Genomic DNA, 17,357 nt, shown 5'->3' on the forward strand with positions numbered 1-17,357 from the left:
TCCTAAACCCTAAAACACTACCCCATCACGATCCCCTACAGTACCCAAACTCTACTGCACTACCCTAAACCCTAAATCTACCCCAAACCTGACCCCTACACTACACTTACACCACTGCACTTCCCAAATCTTAAAAAACAACCCCCTACACTACACAAGCACAACCCCATAAACTAACCAAACACGTCTGCACTACCTTAAACCCTACATCTACCCCAAGCAGGCCCCCCTACACTACCCTAACACCACTGCACTACCCTAAACCCTAAAACTCTACCACCTACACTACATAAACACCACTGCACTACACTAAACCCTAAAACACTACCCCAAGCACGACCCCCTACACTACCAAAACACCACTGCACTACCCTAAACCCTAAAACTCTTCCCGAGCACAACCTCCTACACTACACAAACACTATTGCACTACCCTTAATCCTACATCACTACCCCCAGCACGACCCCTAAACTACACAAACACCACTGCACTACCCTAAAACCTAAAACAATACCCCAGCATGACCCCCTACACTATACCAACACCACTGTACTACCCTAAAACACTACGTCCAGCAGGAACCCGCAAACACAACACAAACACTACTGCACTACCCTAAAGCCTAAATCTACGCCCATGACCATCCCTTACACCACCCAAACACCACTGCACTACCCTAAATCCTAAAACACTACCCCCTTCAATAGACAAACACTACTGCACTACCCTAAACCCTAAAACACTACCCAGCACGACCCCCTACACTACACAAATACCACTACACTACCCTAAACCCTGTATTTACTCCCGGCACAACCCCCTACTCTAGACAAACACCACTGCACTAGACTAAACCCTAAATCGAACCCCAGAACAACTCCCTACCCTATGCAAACACCACTGCACTGCCCTAAACTCTAAAACACTATCTGAGTCCATGTCCCTACCCCAATTCCTCCTGCCTTCCATGATCCAATATACCACACAGGCTAACATTTTGAACTTGGTAAAAGGGAGAGTTTGAAAAAAAACGGGGGTATTGATTTCCCTATTTGATTTACATTGAAAACGAGGAGATTGTAGACAGGAGACAGAACAAATAAAGCCCTTTTGGGTTTAAAAACAGTGGACGGTTCCTGGCTGAATCGGTTCTGTTGCCATGTATAGTTGTATTACCACTGCCTCTTCCTTCTGCCCACAATGGTCTATTATATTGCCACAGCCTCTCTTGCCAGTCCTGTTTTGTTGGTTAGTTGCCCCTGGCCCCCTTTCCACTGCCCTCCATAGTCTGTTGTGCTGCCACCTCCCTGCCTGATGACCAATGTGGTTAAACTATTGCCTCTGCACCCTCCTACCTGCCTTCAATTTCCAGAGCCTGTGCTCCTGGCCTCTGCCTCTCAACAGTATCCTAACGAACAACTAGATTGCTAACATTCTATATTTATTACAAAAGTGTGGAACGTCTGATGTCATCTTGATGTAATCAAAAGTGTACTATCTAGAGCATTTCCTTTAGAAATTACATATATGACAGGGTCTTATTTGCATCAAAATTATGGTTAGTGCCCTTAAAGAGTAAAATGAGGATATATTTTCTGAGTTTCCAAATAGCGACAAAGCACCTTTAAATTATTTGTTATTTTTATATATTGTTATCCAGTTGAACACTTGATTAAATGTTACACTTAGGGGAGAGAATGTGGTGTTACTACCAGAGCTGCAAACTTTGCAACTGGGGAACCAGGTTGGAGTTTCTGCTTCAGCTCGATATTCTGTGGTTCTGGTCAAATCACTTAATCTCCCCATGTCTTCAACCAAAATGAATTTGTTCTAGTGTGATGTAACCAATGCTCTTATAAAGCACTCCAATACCTGACAAGTCTGCACTATATAAAACTGCAAAAACATAACAAATAAAAAGTATTTTGCACACTTCTGTCATTGGGCTACCCGTGGGCTACATCTGGGTGATATTTGTGCTACATGTGGGCTCTTTTGTCTCTGGTGGCCATCTTGGGAGATTTATTTGTTATGAAGTGTAGTATAAATGAATACTGAGACGATTGTAGATGGATGAGAAGACGAAGCATCCAATTTTAAGTAAATAAAATTTCTTCTTTGCGTGGGAAAGGGTGGAGTTTGGTTCCCATCCTCGTCGCCAAAATGTAGTATAAATGAATACTGAGACGATTGTAGATGGATGAAAAGGATTTATTCCAAAGAACAAACTCCACCCGGCGGCGGAGCGTCTGATCAGCGGCAAGCCAACTGCGCTAATGCTAACCGTAGATCTAACGTCCATGCACGGGTGGACATACATTTGTATAATAACATGTTATGCGTGAGATCACAATCCCTATCGTCATACGTCGCGTGGTACCCCTCATGATGCGAGAAGCTCCACGCGACGTATTACACGATTCCAACACTTACATTACATTACATGAAGTTTCCTAATTTCCTCTTTACTACAGTCTCCTCAGTAAGAAATGCTTTCAGTTTATTACTTTAATTCTATCAAGAAGGTATTCAGATAAGTCACACAATTGCCATCACTTCTGAATGTTAGCACTCTAGTTGCTCATTAGATCAATGTAGTAAAGCTACTGCTCATCAGGGAAGTCAGCTGCTGGTATTAAAAGTGCATGTTTCAGTCTGCATGTCAGAATTTATTTAATGAGGTAGAAGAGGATTTCAGAAGTCACTCAAAATATGCCCTAATTATTCTTTCTTTAGCACTAATCATAATTTATATGGCAAAATGAATCCGCTCATTGTGTTCCTTTTTAAATTAAATATTTTAAGTGTTGCCAGTTTATTCCAATCAAGATGGCTTCAGGTGTACCATACGTTTGTCATAAGTAAGACTGCTAGCGTTCTAGTTCTTCTTAAGAACACTCCGGAACATTCTGTCATTGAGCTATACATGGGCTACATCTGTATGATATTTGTGCTACATTTGTGCTCTTTTGTCTCTGGTGGCCATTTTGGGAGACTTATTTATTATGAAGTTTCCTAATTTTCTCATTTACTGCAATCTCCTTAGTAGGAAATACTTTCAGTTTTTTACTTTGGTTCCATCAAGAAGGCATTCAGATGTATCACACATTTGCCATAAACTCTGAATGTTGGCACTCTAGTTGCTCATTAGATCACTCTAGTAAAGCTACTGCTCAACAGGGAAGTGTGCTGCTTGTATTCAAAGTGCATGTTTCAGTCTGCATGTCAGAATCTTTTATTGAAATAGAAGAGGATTTGAGAAGTCAAAATGTGCCCTAATTTTTCTTTCTGCAGCACTAATCATCATTTCTATTGCAAAATGAACCCCCTCATTTTGTACTTTTGCAAATTAAATGTTTTAAGTGTTATCACTTTATTCCAATCAAGATGGCTTCAGGTGTGCCATACTTTTGTCATAAGTAAGACTGTTAGCGCTCTAGTTGTTCTTTACTACACTCTGGGACATTCTGTCATTGGGCTATACTTGGGCTACATCTGTGTGATATTTGTGCTACATTTGGGCTCTTTTGTCTTTGGTGGCCATCTTGGGAGACGTCTTGTTATGAAATTTTTTAATTTCCTCATTTACTACATTCCGCTCAGTAGGAAATACGTTCTGTTTTTTACTTTGATTCCATCAAGAAGGCATTCTGATGTGTCACACATTTGCTTATTAGGTCATTGTAGTAAAGCTACTGCTCACCAGGGAAGACTGCTGCTGGTATTGAAAGTAAATGTTTCAGTCTGCATGTCAGAAGTTTTTTTAATGAAATAGAATAGGATTTGAGAAGTCACTCAAAATATGCCCTAATTTTTCTTTTTGGAGCACTAATCATACTTTCCATGGCAAAACGAACCCCTTCATTTTGTTCCTTTTTAAATTAAATGTTTTAATAGTTACCACTTTATTCCAATCAATATGGCTTCAGGTGTGCCATACGTTTGTCATAAGTAGGACTGTTAGCGCTCTAGTTGTTCTTTAGAACACTCTGGGAAGCTGCAGTAGAACACAAGGAATCAACTGACAGTCTCTGCTCTTGTTGGATGTACATGTTTTACTGAGAATGTCAGACGTCATTCTCACATGACTGAGAAAGATAATGTGAATTTACAGAAAATATGCTCTCAGTTTAGCTTATAGATCTCCTTCCAAACCTCTGCGTTTTCTCTCATGATATCCCAGCAGAAGGCTTTTTCACATGGTAAAATCACCTTAGAACACACCACAATTCCTAAAATGAGTATGGTACCATCAACAAATGATTTATAATGTAACTACAGTCTTAAACCTTCTATTAACTGAAATGCTTTTAAATGAGGTGCTATCATGTATATTGGTCCCAGGATGGCTGCCAACACTTCTTGGATGAAGTGCTGACAGCCAATCAGATCTCACGATTGTTAGAATTGGGGGTCTCTGGTTGGCACAAGTATTCACTTGTGACAAGCAAGAACCCTCTCCTCTAAGTCAGGGCGAAGGATGACCCCTTAGAATTACCCTTGCTCACCCTCTAGGTGCGTGTCGTGAGCAGCCAAGGCTATTCTCCAGGCGTTTCTGAGTTAAGCATTTGTAATAACACACACAGTAAAATGTACCAATCCCCCCACAAATGGACACCAGGCTGTGAATATATATAAATACGTTCCTTTATGTAAAAATATATATGCAGGTAAGACTTATCACAAGACCAATAATAAAGTTTTTAAATTAGGCCACAAGATTGTAAATAGGCAAGCGTTTCTCAGTTACAGTTCCAATGTATCTTCTGTCTTGTTCAACTCACTTGTAAACAGTTCTCTCAGTTCCAGTTATGCAATAATTGGGGCCTCTTGCCCCGTTCCTGGAAGGTATGGCGCACCCAAGCGCCTCTGTGGGCTTCGCAGCGCTCCTCCGCGCTCCACACGGAAGAAAACCCTGGCCCTACCAATACTCATGCCTCTCGCAGTGTCGGTTGAATGGAGACCAGAGAGGGGCTCGGGAAACCCTGGGCCTTTTCCGGAGGTGGGGGCTGAGCTGCGGAGCAGCAAGCAGGCAATGAGAGGAGCCTGGAGAAAATTCCGGCGGGAGGGGCAAGAGCACTTCAGCGTGCTCCAGTGGCAGGCAGGGGCAGAGGAGCAGGCAGCCTGACCCGGGGGCAGAGAGCGACTCCAAGGAGCGAGGCTCTCGCGGGTGAAGGGCAGTCGAGCTCCCGAGTGCCACAGCCCTAGGAGGGGGCGATGAGGGGCGCAGTCTTACTCCGGCGGGAGGCACACACGGCTGGCAGATGGCAACGAGCGAAGACACAATGAACCCACTAGTCCTGGGGTTCAGTTCAGGGGGCAAGCTCAGTCAAGCCCTTGGAGAAAGTTTCTAGCACAAGTCAGCAAAGTCTTTTCAAAGTCTTTTCCTCTCCTTCCTCAGCAAGGCAGACAGCAGGCCAGGGCTTCCAGCGTCTTCTTCTCCTTCTAGTTGGGCAGACGTTCGTTGTGGGAACAGGGCCGGCTCTAGGCTCACGGAGGCCCTGAGCAGGGAGTGTAGGTAGGGGTCCCGAGGCCGCCAAATCCCTGCCAGGGGCTGCCACGCAAATATGTATCTAAGGATATATATTGGCGTGGCGGCCCCTGGGGTTTGGCGGCCCTGTGCAGGTGCACAGCTTGCACATGCCTTAGGCCGGCCCTGGTGGGAAACAGGATTCTGATTTACAAGGAGCAGGGCTCCTACTTTTATACAGCATTTATTTTGTCTTTTCAGGCCAGGGGGGCCTTTGCATAACTTCATTCAGTCTCTGAGCACTTGTTGGGTATACTCTGGCTTCTGCTTTCAGTGTGAGGGGCAGGCAAATCAGATGCTCCACAGGAGGTGGAGCCAGCATTGTGTGGACAGGGGCAGCCAGGAGTATCTTGTTGACGGTGCTTCGCCCTTCCTGGGCCAGGTGCAGGCTGAGTCATCAGTCGTTCCCAGGGGGCGGAGCCAGCATTGTGGTGGCAGAGCACAGCCCTATTAAGAGTCCAGGGGCACTCCTACCTCCCACTAAGGTGTAATCCTTGCATTCACCACCTGTCATCCCCCAGCCCTGTCACTCACACATCCCAGACAGTCAGATACACATACTAGCAGAGGCGGGCTGAAATGGTTAGGCAAGCAAATGCTAACTTTCTAAAAGTAGCATTTGAAAACACAGGATATTAAAATAAACTTTACTAAAAGAATTATTTTATTATTCTGAGTTCAGGCATACTAAACTTTATTTTCTACCATGTTCCCTGAGCCTGCTGGGATTATAGAGTGTAATAATTCCAGCAGCCCATCTGGCCTAAAGAGAACAGGTAGCCTTACAATAGTGAAAAACGAATTTGGCTGTAATTCACTATTAGGACATGCCACACACATCAGAGCATGTCCTACCTTACACTTACAATGCACCCTGCCCTTGGGCCTACCATAGGGGTGACTAATATGAAGTTAAGGGAAGGTTTAGGGGCTGGCAAGTGTGTGCACTTGCCCAGCCAGCATGACAGTACCAGACTGCACGCAGGTTCTACCATGGCAGACCCTAGACACATTTTAAAAGCTGCTTCTGTGGGTGGCGCAACCAGCGCTGCAGGCCCACTTGCAGTATTGGCATTTACAAGCCCTGGCACTCCTGGTGCACTTTACTGGGGACTGACAGTAAATCCAATGAACCAATCATGGAAATCAATCACAGTTACATTTTACATTGGGAGAGCATATGCACTTTAGCACTGGTCAGCAGTGGTAAAGTGCCCAGAGTCATTAAACCAACAAAAACAGGTCCGAGAGAGTATTGGAGGAAGGCAAAAAGTTCAGGGATGACCCTGCCAAGAGGGCTAAGTCCAACACAACCCCCTTCCAGCCAAAACGCAGGGTAGACCATTCACCACTGTGATGGGCTTCCCTGCTTTGGGCGATAGAACATGGACCTGACCCGCAACAGCAGGGGCACATTCCAGTTCTACGCCAATCTGAACCTATTTCAAATCCTCTGTCCATACTCTCAGGGTCCACCCAGCTAATCCATGGGGCACCCTTCTCTTCCTCTGTGGACGCCACCTGTGCAGCCTCTAACCTCAACTTGCTCACAGGTGTGTCCCAACAGACAGTCATCAAATCATAGTGGCCACTGACAGTAGTCAGGGCTGAGACCCAAGCCTTATGCCTCTCAGGGCTTTCAAACCTCTGGGGCGTTAAGGAGCGGGGGGCAGTAACCCCAGGTGCTTGGCACCTTTTGTCCACTCTCCCTCCTGTCAGGTCAGGTATGTCATCCTGGCACTGACCCACCAGCCCCAGGCCTGTACCTGGCGGCTGGACCAAACACGGGGTGGCCTCTCCCACACCCGGTCCTCCTCCTTGGGGCTCTGTACCCTCCCACCTGGAGTGGTACCCCCTTCCAGAATTGTCAGGGCACCTGTGGCAGGTGACCTGCACAATTCGCCCACCAGTTCAGGGGTGCTATCCTGCAACTGGGGCACCAGGTCAGGGGGGACACCCTGTACCTGGCCCTCTATCCTAGGGTCTAAACCCTCAAACCGCACCAGGGTCAGAGGCAAGGACTCCCTCCCTCTGCAACCCCTTCCAGAGTACTGCCCACTCCCCACTGGAGGGGTACCCCTAGAAGCGACATGGGCCAGGACACTGATTACAGTGGTCCCACCCTCCAGGTCAGACAACACCTGAACCTGGCTCTCCAACTCAGGGACCCAGCCCTGCAGTTGAACAATTGCCTGGCGCACCAGGACTTCTCGGGGAGCACACATGCCCCCCCCTGAGGGTGGCACATAGCTCATGTGTCGTGCGGCAGTCTGCCTGGCGCAGACCTCCCAACCCCTGTCCCTCTGACAGTGTGGGAAGATCCCCCAAGACAGAAGTAGTGTCCCCCTGGTCATTCACTGGGGACGCAGCCCTGCTGGCTGGCCCCTGACCCACTGGTTCTTCCACTGGGGACTCTTTCCCCCTCTCGCCCCTCCATCTGGACACCTGCACCCTCCCAACTGAAGCGGTACTGCCAGACACCAGAACTACTGCTGCTCTGCTTGCATAGCCTCCACGTTCTCTAGCCACTGGGGGATCCCACTCAGAGGGTGACTCATCCGGACAACCTAGGCTCCCCACCTGGTGTTCCCTTAAAGAACCATCCAGGCTCTGAGACTGAGGTTGGGCACTACCGGGACAAAACCCATTCTCACTCCTTCCCCTTAAGGACAGGACGTGAGGCCCTACACCCCTCTCACTACTACAGGACCTAGCTGGGCTACTCTGCACTACTTCCACCACTCTTGGCTGGAAGATACCTGAGCCACTCCCCACAGGGTCACACCCCAATGCCTTTCCAGACCCTCTGGAATCCACCACAAGGTCTGCCTCCAATGTGAGCTCCCTGGGGTCAGATAACTCACTCTCAAACAGGTGTTGGCATAGCTCTGGAAAACTGGGACTTACATTATGCTCTCCCACAATTGGATTACACAGCCCCCTAGCAGGGTTAACCAAACTATCCTTCACCTCACCATCCAGTGCCTCACACACATACTCCACACCATTCTTCTGAGACTGGCCAGACAGTAGCGAACTGTCTCTGTCACACAACCCACACTCTTCTGGGTGGTCTTTACACTCATCCACCAGGACCTCAACCATGGGGGAATCCCTCCCACCACTAGGACCATAAACTCCTACGCCAGCCACCCTATTCCCTTCAGGGACGCTGCGCACTACTGGAGCTCTCTCATGCCCTTGAACCTCCTGGTGTATGTTAACCCCCTCCAAGTCAGGTGCCATATCTCTAGGTGGGCGCACTATGCTTTCAGCACTAGATACCTGAATGTTGCTGCCACCAGCTGAGCTGGACTCCACCTCCAACTCAGCAAAGCTCAATATGTGAGCTACACAAATCTCTTCTTGCGAGGCTGAAGCCCTCTTGGCTTCAAGCTCCAAATCAAGTTCTCTCATTTTCAAGAAGTGACCTCTTTGGCGTTTTTGCACCTCCATTGCCAATTTTTGCTTTTCCATTTCCAATTGTCCAGCTAACTTTGCCATCTCCATTGCATGTGCCCTGTCTGCTGCCCTGTCTGCCAACTCCTCTGGCGACAGGCATCTGCTTGCTGCCTTTTCCATCCTCACAGAACCAGGCATGACGTTTTCAAAAACACATGGAGATCTCCCAGCAAAATTATAAGAAATGGAAATCTGTGGCTGCGTTATAGGTCTGCTCTCACTATGTGGTGATCAGCAATTCACTGTATGTCAACTACAAATGCAAATTCGCAAATCCTCACCGCTGCGTCCAATGTTAGAATTGGGGGTCTCTGGTTGGTGCAAGTATTCACTTGTGACAAGCAGGGACCCTCTCCTCTAAGTCAGGGCGAAGGATGACCCCTTAGAAATACCCTTGCTCACCCTCTAGGTGCGTGGCGTGAGCAGCCAAGGCTATTCTCCAGGCGTTTCTGAGTTACCAATCCCCCCACAAATGGACACCAGGCTCTGAATATAAAAATACGTTCCTTTATGTAAAAATATATATGCAGGTAAGACTTATCACAAGACCAATAATAACGTTTTTAAATTAGGCCACAAGATTGTAAATAGGCAAGCGTTTCTCAGTTACAGTTCCAATGTATCTTCTGTCTTGTGCAACTCAGTTGTAAACAGTTCTCTCAGTTCCAGTTATGCAAAAATTGGGGCCTCTTGCCCCGTTCCTGGAAGGTATGGCGCTCCCAAGCGCCTCTGTGGGCTTTGCAGCGGTCCTCTGTGCTCCACACGTAAGAAAACCCCGAGCCCTACCAATGCTCACGCATCTCGCAGTGTGGGTTGAATGGAGACCAGAGAGGGGCCTTGGGAAACCCTGGGCCTTTTCCGGAGGTGGGGTCTGAGCTGCTGAGCAGCAAGCAGGCAATGAGAGGAGCCTGGAGGAAATTCCGGCGGGAGGGGCAAGAGCACTTCAGCGCGCTCCAGTGGCAGGCAGCGGCAGAGGAGCAGGCAGCCTGACCCGGGGGCAGAGAGCGACTCCAAGGAGCGAGGTTCTCACGGGTGAAGGGCAGGCGATCTCCCAAGTGCCACAGCCTAGGAGGGGGCGATGAGGGGCGCAGTCTTACTCCGGCGGGAGGCTCACACGTGTGGCAGATGGCAACGAGCGAAGACACAATGAACCCACTAGTCCTGGGGTTCAGTTCAGGGGGCAAGCTCAGTCAAGCCCTTGGAGAAACTTTCTAGCACAAGTCAGCAAAGTCTTTTCAAAGTCTTTTCCTCTCCTTCCTCAGCAAGGCAAGCAGCAGGCCAGCCCTTCCAGCGTCTTCTTCTCCTTCTAGTTGGGCAGACGTTCGTTGTGGGAAACAGGATTCTGATTTACAAGGAGCAGGGCTCCTACTTTTATACAGCATTTCTTTTGTCTTTTCAGGCCAGGGGGACCTTTGCATAACTTCATTCAGTCTCTGAGCACTTGTTGGGTATACTCTGGCTTCTGCTTTCAGTGTGAGAGGCAGGCAAATCAGACGCTCCACAGGAGGTGGAGCCAGCATTGTGTGGACAGGGGCAGCCAGGAGTATCTTGTTGACGGTGCTTCGCCCTTCCTGGGCCAGGTGCAGGCTGAGTCATCAGTCGCTCCCCAGGGGGCGGAGCCAGCATTGTGGTGGCAGAGCACAGCCCTATTAGGAGTCCAGGGGCACTCCTACCTCCCACTAAGGTGTAATCCTTGCATTCACCACCTGTCATCCCTCAGCCCTGTCACTCACACATCCCAGACAGTCAGATACACATACTAGCAAAGGCGGGCTGAAATGGTTAGGCAAGCAAATGCTAACTATCTAAAAGTAGCATTTGCAAACACAGGATATTAAAATAAACTTTACTAAAAGACGTATTTTATTATTCTGAGTTCAGGCATACTAAACTTTATTTTCTACCATGTTCCCTGAGCCTGCTGGGATTATAGAGTGTAATAATTCCAGCAGCCCATCTGGCCTAAATAGAACAGGTAGCCTTACAATAGTGAAAAACGAATTTGGCTGTAATTCACTATTAGGACATGCCACACTCATCAGGGCATGTCCTACCTAACACTTACAATGCACCCTGCCCTTGGGCCTACCATAGGGGTGACTAATATGAAGTTAAGTGCACTTGCCCAGCCAGCATGACAGTACCAGACTGCACGCAGGTTCTGCCATGGCAGACCCTAGACACATTTTAACAGGCTGCTTCTGTGGGTGGCGCAACCAGCGCTGCAGGCCCACTAGCAGTATTGGCATTTACAAGCCCTGGCATTCCTGGTGCACTTTACTGGGGACTGACAGTAAATCCAATGAGCCAATCATGGAAATCAATCACATATACATTTTGCACAGGGAGAGCATATGCACTTTAGCACTGGTCAGCAGTGGTAAAGTGCCCAGAGTCATTAAACCAACAAAAACAGGTCCGAGAGAGTATTGGAGGAAGGCAAAAAGTTCAGGGTTGACCCTGCCAAGAGGGCCAAGTCCAACAACGATGAGATGTGTGGTTAGGCGCCACACAGATATATGTATTTCTTTTTAAATAATATTAAAAAAACTACTGAATAGATTTACATCATTTAACAAAAAGAGTTCTTTCTGAAACAAGGGCTTTGCCAGATTTGGTGTAATTCCGTTCATCTTTTCGTGCACAAAGTACAGAGTACCAGTGAAGTAACTGGCTGAAAAGCCCGCAGATCACCGTAGAGACCACTGTGATACAAACGTATCCGAAAGGGGAAATGGTTCAAAGATGTGAGAATCAGAACCAGATAGGCCTTTATTGTGGTTGCCAAATTACCCAGAATACCCAGCAGTACAATGACGTTTAACATAATTCTCATAGGACAAAAATACCTGGAAATAGGTGGAAAACAAATTACCACCGGGTCAAACTAAGCAAGAAGATAAGGAAGATGGAGCTCCACACTTGGATCTGAAAATGAAAATAGAGATACCAAATACAAAATGCTTAAATGAAAATGCACAAAAGTTTAGTATCTCCAAGGGACAGAAGAGCAAGAGCATATCTGTATAGCTATAGTATAACACAGCTTACCCAAACTTGCTAAAAGGTGAGCCGAGAGGTATAATGATTTTTCAAAGAATACGGACAATAAAGATCTTGCTGGTTGGGGCCCGGAACGGGCGCTATGCTGTAGATATGATGAATGAGACAGAGAGGATTCACCTAGACAAACCAAAAATTAACAACCAATGAGCCAAGAGCAGGTAGCTAAAACAGGAGGTTCAAAGACGGGATGATCTGAGGATCACAGGATGTGTTCTGCTCTACAGTGATAGGGAACGCCACTCTCTAGGGGTGCCCCATTGTATGGACTGATATGCAAAAGGGCAGAGTGTAACTGCATAAGGAGGTCTAAAAGTACAGGGTCCAGTACTTGGGAAGCTAATAGATATAAGATAGACATGAGGACAAGGAGCAAAACCGCAGAAAATGCTGAAAAGTAGGAATGCGATCGTAAAATCCCATACGGTGACAAAATGGGCAAGATACGAATATGTCGATAAGTGTTGCTACTGCATGTTAATAGACTGGTATGCATGATCAGAAACACTGCAATATGGACATGCAGACTACTGAGAACTGGTACACGGCAGAGGCGGTTAGGTCAATTAAGGTGCAGGACACAAGGGCTTTCTCTCTCCCATCTCACCCATATAGGCTAGATTGCAGGGGCACAGGATGATATATATATATCATATTAGAGGATCTGCAGTTTGTAATTTCTTTAAGGAAGACCATTGTTTTGTTCTGAATGTATCTAGGACCCTATTTAAATATTCCCGATTCATGCCCTTATGTGGTTATAACAAATAATATACTTATAAAGGCATAAGAATCATCTCCATATTTAGTCATAGCCAATGCATTCCAAATACGGCAAGGCTACTCCCATAGACTCCTAGAAAGTACAACGCGTTCTTTAAACAAACCGAGCCTCCAGCAGCCCGGGAATTCCCCCTGCTTTTGTTTTGATTTGCACAAGAACTCCTGGAGTCCAGAAAGAACTGTTAGTTCTTAGTGACGTCTTATGTCCAACCTTACGTCAAACTCGGCACCTTTCAGGTATAAATATACCAACACTTGCCTTAAGCAAACACACAGTGGTTTGGAGCAGAGCGGCTATCTACGTGCCCGATGCCCAGCTGATGCGAGTGCTGAAGGAAGCCGAGCCTCCCATTGATGCACTGAGAGAGACTCTACCTTTTCTCCTGCCGAGAAATCCAGCTCCAGTGTTTCCAGTCACCCTTGCGGGTTGCTGGGAGGTCGAGTTCTGAGGGAGAGATACAAGACCTCCTTCATTCTATAAACAAGGTACGGAGCTGATTAGATCCTTAGAGAATTCTTGATTCAGATTCTTGGCAAAAGCTATCTTAACTTACTTACTCCTTCCCACGTATTAGGCTTAGGTCAGGTAGACCGGGGTAGGCTTATTTTAAAAACACCAGTTGAGCACGTTTAGTCAACCTTTTATCGTTGTATGTATTTTATGTATTTTATCCGTTTTAAGTATCATATGGCTCAGAAACCATATCAATGCTTTTACAGTATTATTTTATAATACTACTTTTACTTTACGCACTTTACTTCATGATAAGTATTGCAATTGTGGCAACTCATTTCTCTTGCATGAGAAAGAGGACTGTTCAATAAATAACAACTTTTATTGAAAACGCCGGTCTCTCTATTTCTCTGCACTCCTTGTGAAATTAAGCATGCACGATTGACTGAGTGAACTAGCTGTCTATTGTTTTCACACGACTCTGGAGATATACTCTTTATTCTGAGGGAGCAAAGTTGTCATGTTTATGCGGTCGTCAGAAACTAATCCCTTCTTGTCTAATCAGGAAAGTTAACTCCTGAACATTCTAGAAAGTTTCTAGTGACCTCTGAGCCAGCTGGCAAACCTAATTAAGTCTAATATAGTCAGTAGAGACCTAGTCGACCTCAGTCCTACATCTACACTGCTGATTATATTATTCCAATGCGCAGAGCCTATTGGGAATATAGGAACTACACTACATGGCGCCCAACTTTTGGGAAGGCGATAATCTAACGCAATATACTAGAGTAACTCAGTCGTGCTTTTTCACACAGACCCCTTTTCCCGTAAAAACTCCAAAAGACGTCTGGAGTGGGTAAAAGGTAATATCCGCCGGAACTTAGTAGGAAGAGATTCCTATGTATTAGTTTTTGGTTTTAGTCAATGTTGAAGGATACAGTGTTCCAGTATTATGCACCTAATCTTTGTTTCCTTGAAACTTGCTCTGCAACAAAACTTTCTGTCAGTAAAATGGGAGAAAGTGAAGACGAAAGGGAGAGAGCTAGAATAGCAGCTCAACTCCTAGCGGATGACACAAGTCTCCGAGTAGAAGACCCGAATGCTATAATCATTCCGATAAATGTAAGAACTATAACTCTTACATTTATAGAAAATGGACTATCAACAAGAGGTGGTACAGTCATATTTGTGGTAGAGGCCATGAATATCGGCAGACAGAGGTATTCTATTCATGGATACATTTTCCAGCAGCACACGCTGTGACACAAGATTTCCTTTATTACAAAATAGAGGAATCTCCGGATGAATACGCTCCTTTTGAGGACGTTGAAATTCCACTAACATACCAAGAGCACCTGCTCTGGTTTAATGGCGCCTTAAAACATCAAAATCACATCACCAGGCTCGGTCCACTAGGTAGACCAGGAGCCACGTGGCCGGTTCTAGCCAGCTACACACCTCATCCCGACATTGAAAAAATGTCAGACCGGGAACTTTTAGCTCAGCTAAAACAACTAATTAAAATACATAGACAATTGGTCCAATATGTCATGTGGACTTCAACAGTCCAACCAGCAATAAAAATTCCACAGACCACCCCTCACCAGGGGAACACAAATAAAATCACACCACAGAATGGACAATAGCCATTGGCAAAATACTTGCAAAACAGGAACAAATTCCATGCTGGTTAGCTCAGAAAATCACTCAAATAGAGGCAGTATTTCCTGATACTACACCTCATGAGAAACACAGAATTTTGACTATCTGTCTTCCAATGGGGATCGCACCACATGTGGAGGACTGTGACACTTGGGGCACAGACTTTGCTTCGATATACACAAAAACACATGGTGTTCCGTCCATGGTGGTTATACCAGATGTACTAAGACAGATTCAAAATGAATACGGTCCAGAACCTGCTTTAACTTTAGGTATGAAATTACTGAAAGACTTTAAGCAGGTCTCGGCTATATTACTAGCCAACATAAAAGGAGAAGCAGCATCTGTGGTGCTCCGCCAGAAATTGAAAGAAACAGATATAGCTGAACAACCTTTTGAACTTGCCAGAAGCATAGAAAAATCCTATGAAGAACTAGGTAGAGATAGTGTGGGTGGGAAACCACTAAAACACCAACTAAATAAAAATCCTGAAAAATGTTTTATTAAAAATAATCTCAACACTCCAAAAAAGAGTTGGGAGGGTTATAAACAATCCACTCCCAGAGAAAAATGGTTTCAGTCCAGAGGAAGGTCTCCTCAACGGAGAGATAGATCTCCAGAACAAGGTGGCAAGTCTCCCCACAGGGAGCACTCTGAAAAAAGATACAACCTTAGAGATAGGGATAAATTAAGAAAACCTGACAGATATCAAGATATTGATACGCGTCCCTCTCGATCTTTTCAGACTTCCTCCCAGAAATCGGAAAGAAGAGGACGGTCAGAACACAAAGAAAAGCACGTCAAGTCCAAAGACAAGGAACCTGCTCATCAAAGTAAAAAATGACAATATCCAAAGAAGAAGGTAGCTAGTATTAAAATAAAACATGCCGAGAATTCTGAGGACAGAACTGAAAAACGGAGAATGGGCCCAGAGAGTGCTAGACAGTGCAGCAGAAGTGACCATAGCTCGCAAGATCCTGATGAATCTTCTGGAGACAGTGGACACGAATGAATACATTCAGGTGGAAACTGCAGACACCAGAGTTAGCAAACCTCATAAATTATACGAAATAACAATACGTATAGAGGAGGACAAAACTAGGAAAATAAGGGGTCTCTTTTGGGATAACCTTTCGAAAGGCTATGATATCCTTCTAGCAGAAAAAGACTGGCCACCAGAGTTTGTCAGGGAGTGCCCACAAGGCGAAGAAATGATTATGACTGCCTTCTCATTATTTATTTTATTATTTATTTATTTATTATTATTTACATTTGCAAGAAAATGGGCAGTAGCCCAAGCCCCTGCATTATATAAAAATCACGTAGGATGGGATGAGGATTCTCCTCACCACAAAATCCAGTTAAAAAATCAACCCGCTGCACAAGGGCAGTACCCAGTTACGCGAGAAGCTAAAAAACAAGTCAGGGAGATCTTAGATCAACTTGAATATCAGGGGGTGATTGAAACATGCACCTCACAAATGAACAATCCTTTGTTTCCTGTCTCCAAGCCAGATGATTCATATCATCTAGTTTTGGACTACAGACACCTAAACTCCTGCTGCAAAACATTTGCAGTACAAAACTCACACAGTGCAGCACTAATGAATAACATCGTGCGCAAAAAATATAAAACGACATTAGACATTTCGAATGGTTTCTTTTGTCAAAACATTGCACCTGAAAGCAGGTATTTGACCGCTTTCTCAACAATGGGAGCGCAAAAACAATTCTGTCGACTCCCACAGGGATTCAAGAATAGCCCAGGATTATTCTCAGCAAGGGTAACAGAGTCACTACAAATGTACGATGATGAGGCATTATCTTATGTTGATGAAATCTATCTCACTGACGATGACCTGGAGACTCACTTAAAAAGAGTGAACACCATAATACTTGGGTTCGCAACTGAAGGGTACAAATTCAACTTTAAAAAGTCACGAATTGCTCATCTAACTGTCCTGTTTTTAGGATATGAATTATCAAGTGAAGGCAAAAGCCTAGCAGACAACTTATTAGAGAAGTGTGCTGTACTCCAAGCTCCAAAAACACTGAAGAACTTACAATCAATACTAGGTTTTCTGAATTTCGGAAGAACATACATTCTAAATTATGCAGAGAGGGTTAAACCTCTCTACGAATTAATAAAACCTGATTTCAAACCAATCAATTGAACTCAAAAACACACAGAAATTTTAAGATTTTTACAAACAGATATGTTAGCTAAAACAAAACTGCTAACAAGCAAAAACATATGCAACCTTGTAATCTGAGTCATCCCAGGAAGATGCGGATTCACATACCTGTCCTCTAATGAGGGAGAAACGGTACCAATAGCTTATAAATCAAACTTGTACAGACAAGCTGAAATGAAATTCAGTTCAACTGAAAAAATTCTGACT

This window comes from Lissotriton helveticus, chromosome 6 (assembly GCF_964261635.1).
Source record: "Lissotriton helveticus chromosome 6, aLisHel1.1, whole genome shotgun sequence".
In the NCBI taxonomy this organism is placed as follows: Eukaryota; Metazoa; Chordata; class Amphibia; order Caudata; family Salamandridae; genus Lissotriton; species Lissotriton helveticus.